Below are 10,035 nucleotides of genomic sequence, written 5' to 3' on the forward strand. Positions count from 1 at the left end.
GCACACATACGCGCGTACACGTGTACCGGACCTGGCTGTCTTTCTACTACATGCCGTGCCGTGCCACACCGCGGTCTCACGCAATCTCCCGAGATATATAGTGGCGCACGTACTGTGGGCAGTCGCGCGCGGTCACGCCTTGGATATATACTCGCTCCAACTTTTTTAATTTAATGTTATTAACTTTTAAGTAGCGTTCATCTTAATTATTAATTATATATATATAATTATTAATTATTTTATTATAATTTAATTTATTACTAAATATTTTTTAAACATAACTTACCTTTAAAGAAAATTAAATAGGACGAACGGTTCGTTATTTTGCCGGCTTAATTAGCACCCTGACACACGTCGTCGCACTCGCACGCTTTGCGATCGAGATGTTGCGGCCGGCCGGCGTCTGATCCGACACGTTTGCTGGGGATCACTAAATCAATCAATCATCGCCGATCGATCGATCGCCGTTGCGGCGCGCGGTCATGAGATCGAGACGACGACGGTGGCGTGGTGATGCCTTTGATGAGCGAGGGCATGAGCTAAGCGAGCAAATCAATCAGCGTGTGCGAGCGAGAGACTACGGCTAGCTAGTGATAACCACGTGTGGGCTTCTCATTAACTAATGCCCTGATGATAACCTTTTTAGTCATTTTGGATGGTTTCAGTTCACATGGAGTAATCAAATAAACAACGGAGAAGCATGTACAGCAACTCTGTGCGTGTGTCGTGTGCTACGTATCTCCTAAGATTTCTTTTATTCGGTGTCGTTAACTTGAGGATCGATCCATTCTTTTTATTAATAAATTATAGAAATATTCAAAATTATAAATTACTATTAAATTTTCTTTATTATTAAATTAAATAATCAAAATTAATAATAATCATATAATTTTTTTTAACAAGAACGAATTAATGTTTAAACATAGATTCAAAAGTCAACCGTCGGACAGTAACTAACTAGCTTAGCTTACTCATGGATGTGTAATGGATCCAACCATACTAATAGGCATGCATGCAACGTATTCGACCATTCGTTCATTCATCGTCTGACAACTAGCGGATGAGGGCGATGATGGATGATCATATATATACATGCTCTCATATCTGTATATCAAGCCCATGCTTTTTTGAGTACACCATCACGGAATTATTGAATATGCATCAACTTATCAACATGGCTGGACTAGGTAGAGTATTAGACCACCGACACAATAGGGATCCCACTTACGCTACGGCATCAAATCTTTGGGAGGAAAAATAAAGACTCCTTTTACTGACTAATGACCAGGTTAATTGCAGCCAGTGCTTTTGCCTAAAAAGCGCATCTATGAATACGTGCGTGCTCATGGCATATATTTTACGCGTTCCAGCTAGCTAGCCAAAGTAACTATAAGCACTAGCATCCACAAAATATGTTTATATATGATTTTTGTTCTGAAGGATCTGGCTAAGTTAATTAATTTCTTTTTTAAGAAATGGAACATCAAAAAGCAAATGGTAATTAATTGATAAACTGTTGGTTTATGCATGATATATGCATGTATCAACTGATCGAAGCCTTTAGTTACACGAAAAAGGGGACACTCAAAAAGAGAAAAAAAACACAATCATCTAGTACTTGTCATAATATATCGTATGTTTTAACCATATTATCCCTATATATCAATTTCATCTTTTTTTTAAAAAAAAATGGGTGAATGGGCGATATATGTGCCCCATAGTCATTTCAATGCTGCGGGTTGATCGCTTCTTCAATGTGAGACATTATTTATACCTATCGTCCATCGTATTTCACCAAGCCTTTTATGCACTTTTTTATATATAAAAAAAGATGCGACAACTATGCATGGTTAATGCTACACGGTTGATAAGTCTCACATTAGTTGTAGGAAGAAAAATGACCTAATATATAAGTGGGGAAATATCTCATGCCATTAACTAGCTTTTGGGTGGGATTGTAGTGGGAAAGACACTAATTAACAATTGGCATTAGAATCTGACTAGTTTAATATCTCTGGTCCCATAAACACTAGAGTGTGAATGTCCGATGGGCCATGGGCATTTATGAGATCCTTATACCTAAGAGATTGCCGATGTACGATGAAGGGACCATAAATGGTTGAGGGGCAACAATATGGAAAGGGGGAGATTATTGAACATTTTCACATTAATTGTGAAAGGACAAATGATCTAATATGCAAGTGAGTGAGCCCCTCACCTAAGAGTCGATGCCCTTGAGTACTTTCACAACCCCATTTATTTTTCAGCTCAAAAAATCAATAAATTTTTATCACTTTTTTTTCTCCAAACCCTTATATTTTGTAGGAAAAAAATTGGGCGTATGTCCACCCCTACCGTCATCTCATTAGTTACTTTTGGATTGGAAAAGACCTTTACGATCTAACCTATATCTTTGCCTAGACAATGTGGGATCTGACCTATATCTTTGCCTAGACAATGTGGCCATGAACATGTATGTTTCATGAATTCATCATATCTTCATCAAAAGAAGCATTGGGTCGACACCCAATTTTTGGTCACACGTTGAGTACACCCTATAAAAAAACTAGGCATTAAAATGTTTCCGTAAAAATATAACATCTCGAAGGAATTAATTAACTCTTAATAACAAAGGGCATCACATATACTCAGCTCCCTTGTCATAAATATCTAACAGAATTGACTTTACACGACGTATTCAAAAATTTGTGTAGATAAATATTTATTTATTTTATTGCGATTTTTATTAGATGTATTTTAAGGAAGTTTTATATATTTTTTGAATATTCGCATTAAATTTTGAATAAGACCTCATGTTCAAAATCAACTACATCAAATATTTATGATCAGAGGAAGCATGTACCAAAATCTAATTTAGCGATTTCATTAGAAGGTGCATAGGCCGGATATAAAAAGGCAATCTGATTAAGAATATAACATTGTGGACAAAATGCACTTGTTTTCTTGGGATGATTAACATTGTTCCCATGTCGTCATCCTAGTATTCAGCAATGAGGAAAACTACGTGCATGAAGTTTGGTCGAACTTTTTTTTTCCCTACAAGTGCAACTGTTGGGCAAGCTAGTCTTTAGTTTCAACGTTAACTAGGGCACATGAACAGGTGCCATAATGTGTAGTATTATTATATAGTAGAGCTCTATATGAGATCAGTATGTAAACATTACTAGTGCAAGTCTACAAAATCTGAGAAAGCTACTGTAATGGACCAGCCAATGGAGGTTCCGATGGAATTTGAATGATCAAAATTCAAAATACCCTTCTATTTTTAAATATTAGGCATATTTTATTTTGCTAGGATAAGTGTTTGACCAAATATTACTCTACTAAAATATTTTTATACAAAATTAATATTATTATATTTATATTCAAAAGCATTTTCTTGTGATGATACTTTTATGTCACATAGATAATATATTAATAGAGTAATATTAATTTAAATATTTATCGTAACAAAATAAAATACACCATATATTTTGGAAAGAAGGGAGATAAAACGAGGTACTATACACACACATATTATGTGTGTGTATATAGTTTAATTGAACCCCATACAAGTAGACAGTAGTTGTTCAAAACCAAACTAAAAGAAAAAAAATTAATCAGAATTGAAAACCATGCATGCAAGAATCATCTGCGATGTATGGCATGTAGGAATTGAACTGTGTGGTCATCAGCCAGATTGCAAGCTAGGTACAATGTTGCTGCCTTAATTATTGCTGATCTGTGTTGCATTTAATTGGAGCTTGCCCTTTCTTTGAGACCATTTTTTTTCTGGATGATTTAATTTGGCTCTGCATTTAGGTTTGTCAGAGGAGACTCGAACTAATAATCAGAACGGGGAAGAGGTTGAGAGATGTTCCTGATTGGTGACGGTTTGCGTGGACCGGCCGGCTGACAGCGAGTTTAATTAATTGACAAGTACCAGTAATTCGGTTAGCATGTGTCCGTCAGCTTGATGTCTTGGTCGATCGTTAAGTGTTTCGAAATGTTTAATTGTTCACTCTAGTTAACATGCTATAGGACCAGATGATTAATTAGTAGCTATATCGGTCGAGGTTGTAAAATCTAATCTCGGTCTGTCCTAGGTTGTTTGAAATTAAACATTCTTTATTTTCCCAATTATTCAGAGGATCACACACATTATGATGTGCCATGAGGGTGGTTGTTTGCATTGCACATCTAATTAAGGTACCGTTTGATAGAGCTTCAGCTCGATCTCGAGACTCTGATTCAGTCGAAGCTAGAGCCGTGAAACTACTACCTATAGGCTACGATTTACTACCCTTATTTTCTGGTGGATCAGGATCATTTGGCTGTTCTCTAGCTTCATTGAAGAGTTTTTTTTTAAAAAAATAATCTCTTTAATTTTTAATTTTAAAAATAAATTTTAATAAAACTTATTTTTAGATTGGAACCTTTTATCATGTCAATGTTATTTGGTTATGCAAGCGAAATTAACGTGATAGAAAAATATTGTCATGCTAGACGGGAAGTGCAGTCAAATGGTTCAAATCTGGAAAATAAGTTTTGAAGTGTTAAGTTTTAAAATTTAAAAAATAAAAATGGTCCAGAAATAATAAAAATTTCTTTGATTAAAAAGCTGAAGCTCCACTAAATAGGGCCTAAATTCGTATTTCGGATAACCCAGAGTACGTTCTTCTCATGAGGATTTTACTCCTTTTTTATTCGAAAATGTCCATCTAGATCCTCCCAGTTATTCCCTTTTCTACTTGGATACCAAAGGATCATCGAACAAGCCCATGCCTTTTCACCAATGGTCAGATCATATATTCATATCGATTTTCTTCCTCACCTTTTAGAGGGGAATCGGGATCACCTCTCATCATAAAAAAATAGATCCAAAAATTAATTATACATGTAGAGAGTATGCCCATGTATATAATTAACTAACGGATATTCATCCATGATATGCCATCATGCATTGCTGATCGAAAAAACAAATGAGCTGAGATCGGATCGGACGATTGGTCGGCTACCTCTAATTAAGCTCTCCGTCGTTGGCTTCTTCAATTCGGTACCGTTGCTGATGTCCATGCATGCTTAATACATGAGCCTTTGCAAACTTACCATCATCCAATTTGCATGCCTTCTCTAATACACCATTAGATGTGCTAATTTTTTGATTTCATACCACTTTTTGTATTTCTCAGCATTTTCTCCTTTTCTTTTCTCTTTTTTCTTTTTTCCTTTTCTTTTGGACTGTTTTACCCGTGGCCCCACTTGTCAAGTAAAAGAGAGAAGGTGGAGAGAATACTGCACACCAGCACCCATCGCACATGATCTTCAGGCCCATTGACCGCTGCATGCAGACGCCGTCAAACAGATTCGTCTCCTCGTACTGCCCTACCTCTTTGCCGCCGCGTCATACGTCTTCAAGCCCGTCGCCGCACTGTATGCAGGAGCCATCGCCGGGGTGCCACCAACACCCGTCGCCGGCGCCGCCACCTGCCCCCACCGGTCCGTCTCTCGTCCTTTCTTCTTTCCTGTTTTGCATTGGCGCCATCGTTAGGGTTCACCGCGTCGGCTGCAGGCATCAGCGCCACCACCAGCACATGTCGCAAGCGCCACCAACCGCCTCCGCTGGCTAGCCTCGTGTCCTCGTTGCCCATCGCCCCTGCCACCCGTCTCCGTCGGCCAGCCCTCGGTTTTTAGAGTTTGAAGGGAGAGAGGAGAAGGGGACGACAATTCTACTACATATGAGTTCATGGCGCACGCACCATGCTCCTCGATTCCAAGTGAGCTCCCTTCTATGTAATGCTATAACCCTCCACATCTTCATTATTTACACTAATGGACCGAGGAGCATAACCTAGGATGGAATTGGTTAGCGAGCGAACTAATGTTTTTTTACTCTTGTTTTTCTTGTTTGTATGTGATAGGGCTGGCCATGACGAAGAGTTTAGTGTGTGCGTTCAGTTGGCTCAGTTTATAGCTAAATTTGATGATGGTACTTGTGTTGAGTTCGCACGTAAGTGGCTTGAATGGGTTGTGGACTACCATCAGTGTACATTGGAGAGCTTAGAAAAGGACCTTGCAGCAAGGGTAAAATGGGGTAGCTGCCAACATGCTGTGATTAGTGGTTATGATATGAGCACCGGTGAGGAAACACCATTGAAGAATAATATGGATGTAGCCCATGCATTGTTTGTTAGAAAGAGTGATAGAAAGTTGATATTGTTTGTTGATGTGGAGGATAAGCATATTAAGTTGATGACTAACTCAACATTTTCAGAGGTCAATGAGTTAGCAATGGGTGAAGTTGTGACAGGCAGGCAAGGTGAGATTGGGATGCATTGGAGATAGAACCAATTCCACAACATCAACTTGGTTCTTCTATGTCTTTGATGGAGGAAGATGAAATGTATACATTTGTTGGACTTAGAGATGAGGATGAGAGAGCTGACCAAGCTAGGATTGAAGCTGAGAGTCAAAGGGATACCGAAGGGAATTTGAACCTTAACGAGACGGAGATTGCTGTTAATGATGTAATACCTGATGAATCTGTAATATTTTATGATAGGGATGATCCTCCGATGGAAGTTGGCATCTCATACGTAAGCATGACTGAATTTAGGTCAGCCATGAGACAACACGCTATAAAGGGACAATTTCAGCTTGGGACAGAGAAGTTTGATAAAGAAAAGTTTAGGGGCTTTTGCACAGCTGATAAATGCCCATGGGCTATCGTGGCCAGGCTGATGCCTAATGAGAAATCCGTGAGGGTACTAATATCTAACTAACTAAACAATATCTCATATTTGAAATATTAGTTTCTTTGTATGAGTTGTCTCATAGTTGTTACCTTCTTTTTATGTATGTTGCAGGTTACCTTGAACAAATTTATCCATACTTGTGCATCAACTGGGAGAGTAAAGACCAAAATGGCAAGTTATAAGTGGGTGGCAGAGAAGGCAATTCCTTTTCTAAAAAAGGATCCAAATATGGGTGCAAAGAAGTTGATGGAAGACTTGGAAACCAAGTACAATGTCACTTTAGGATACCATAAACCAAGTACAATGTCACTTTAGGATACCATACTGTGTACAGAGGTATGGTCATGGCTAAAGATAAGATATTTGGTACATGGGAAGAGAGCTTTGCATATCCGTTTAACTTCAAGACTGAGGTCGAGCTGAAAATGCCTGGAAGTATTGTGGAGATAGATGTACAAGAGAATGCTGATGGGGTTTATTTTCATAGATTCTTTTGTGCATTCAAACCTTCGATTAATGGTTTCATAAATGGATGTCGGCCATACTTGAGTATAGATTCCATAGCCCTTAATGGGAGTTGGAATGGCCAGCTAGCTTCTGCTACATCTATAGATGGACACAACTGGATGTTTCCGGTTGCATTTGGATTCTTTCCGAGCGAGACCACTGACAATTGGACTTGGTTTATGCAACAGCTTCATAAGGCAATTGGAGAACAATCAGACTTAGCAATCTGCTCAGATGCTTGTAAGGGGCCAGAGAATGCCGTGAAAAGTGTATTCAGTATAGCAGAGCATAGAGAATGCTTTTGGCACTTGATGCAGAATTTCATCAAGAAATTTCATAGTCCAGTGTTTGGGAACATGTACCCTGCAGCCAGGTCTTACATGACAGATAAATATGAGTATTACATGAACAAAATTTATGAGGCAAATCCAGATGTGAAGCCATACCTAGAAACTTATCACAACTTGCTTTGGATGAGGAGTAAGTTCTCAGAAAAGATAAAATGTGACTTCATCACCAACAATCTAGCAGAGTCATGGAACAAATGGATCAAGGATATGAAGGATTGACCTATTGCAGATCTAGCAGATGGCATCAGAGCAAAGATAATAGATCTGTTGGCAAGGCGGAGGAAGATATGTGAGAAATTGGATGGTGTGATGCTCCCTATTGTAATTCGTCAACTGAATGCAATGACTAGAGATTTGGGTCACTTGAGAGTAGTGCAAGGTAATAGGGACCAAGCAGAAGTGACTGAGATTACTCCTGAACATGATATTAGTAGGCATGCTATCAATCTTACATAACATACATGCACTTGTAGAGAGTGACAAGTTTCTGGCAAACCATGCCCACATGCATTAGCTCTCATAATATCAGCTAGAAACCCAAGAATGGCCGATTACCTGGATCCTTGCTATTCAGTGCAAAAGTATAAAATGACATATGCAGGTGTTATGCATCCGCTTCCAGACAAGTCCCAATGGCCAAAAGTCAATATTGGTTTTAAGTTGATGCCACCTCTAACTAAGAGAGACATAGGGAGGCAAAGAAAGAATAGGATAGTTGGGTGCCTTGAGAAAGGAGGCAAGGCTAGGACCAAAGGCAAGTGGCAGGTTCAATGCAAAAGATGTCTCAACATGGGCCATAGGCAAACATCCTCCAAATATCCTTTAAACGATACCAAGAAAAAAAGGTAACCGCATACATTTACTTCTTGTAGCATATTATACATTAACTTATATAAATCAATTAACTTGTTTTACATTTTTAGGTAAAGTCGTGCCAAACAAGGAAGACCAGTAGGTTCAACTAGTGGTGCAGGGGGTTCTAGCACACCCAAAAGACAAAAAGTTGCAACCAATGACTCTAGCAACATGAGTCCTGGGCCTATCACTAGAAGGTATGATTCTACTTTATTTGAAAGGTATGATTGATTCAAAATATTCTACTAACACTCAGTTCATTCAAGGCAATTGGCATTGAGGACTGCTGTTGGAGAAGGATCGACTCTAATGGCAACCCCTATAAGGCCTACTAGAGCTGCAAGGAAGATCACTCCAAAGAAGGGAAAAAAATGAATGCTTTTGTTCTTGATGCTTTTGTAATATGAAATATAGGACAAAGCTACTTGGTGCTCTAAACTTGTGTCAAATGGTTATGTAATCTGGATGATGTTATCAAATTTGCTATTAAACTTGCTTGTTCTCAAATCGTGCACAAATTATGGGTACATGCTGCCAATTTTTTTAATCTGTGACCATGTGTACTTGCTTGACTTGTGTAAAATATTGTACAAATTGCAATTTTCGTAGCCAAGTTACATGTTGTCAAAATGACAACTATATGTTATCTAAATATTTCCTACTAGCATATATGTCAATAGGATAAAAATTAGGATTGATTTTCACTTAATATTTGCCCACTACAATGTTCAGATAAAAGGGAAGAGGCAAGGGCGTTTCTCCTGGCGGGTGAAGGGGCGACGACGCATGTCTGGACGACGTCTCCTGAGTACCTGGAGTACGTTCTCTCCCTTCCTCACCTGGAGTACGTTCCTGAAAGTGCATCAAGGCCCCTAATTTGTTTTGGTGATTAATGACAATCAAATGATAAGGACTAATGACGTGTATGAGAATGTGAAGGTATAAATAGTCGTCATGAAAAAGTTGTTGCGTAGCCCACGTGAAAAGAGAAGTAAAGTCGGTATATTCGTGTTGGCGTGTGTATTTACTTTGAATTTGAGTCAACTAGGAATGCCATACTATAAAGAGGGGTGTGCAAATGAAATCTAGGAATGAATCCGGTGCTCGGAAATATTTTTTGAAGTGCATCTTTTGCTATCTTTTTGAAGTTGTGCTGGAATTTACGGAAGTTCTAAAGGTACTGTCGGAACTTTCGAAGGGGTCAGAATCGGTTTTGTATGTTTGACGGAAGTTCCGAAGGAGACCATCGGAAGTTCCGATGGGGTCAGAATCAGTTCTGTATGTTTAACGGAAGTTCCGAAGGAGACCTTCGGAAGTTCCGAAGGGGTCAGAATCGGTTATGTATGTTTGACGGAAGTTCCGAAGGAGACCTTCCGAAGTTTCGAAGGGGTCAGAATCAGTTCTGTATGTTTGACAGAAGTTCCGAAGAAGACCTTCGGAAGTTCCGAAGGAACCAAAATTGGTTCTGTAAGATTCACGGAAGTTCCGAAGGTCTTGACCAGAACTTCCGTTGACTTAGACATTTCGCAGTTGACTTTGAATTTTCTAAGTGTTGGGGGCTGCTATTT

This window comes from Oryza brachyantha, chromosome 9, assembly GCF_000231095.2.
Source record: "Oryza brachyantha chromosome 9, ObraRS2, whole genome shotgun sequence".
NCBI lineage: Eukaryota > Viridiplantae > Streptophyta > Magnoliopsida > Poales > Poaceae > Oryza > Oryza brachyantha.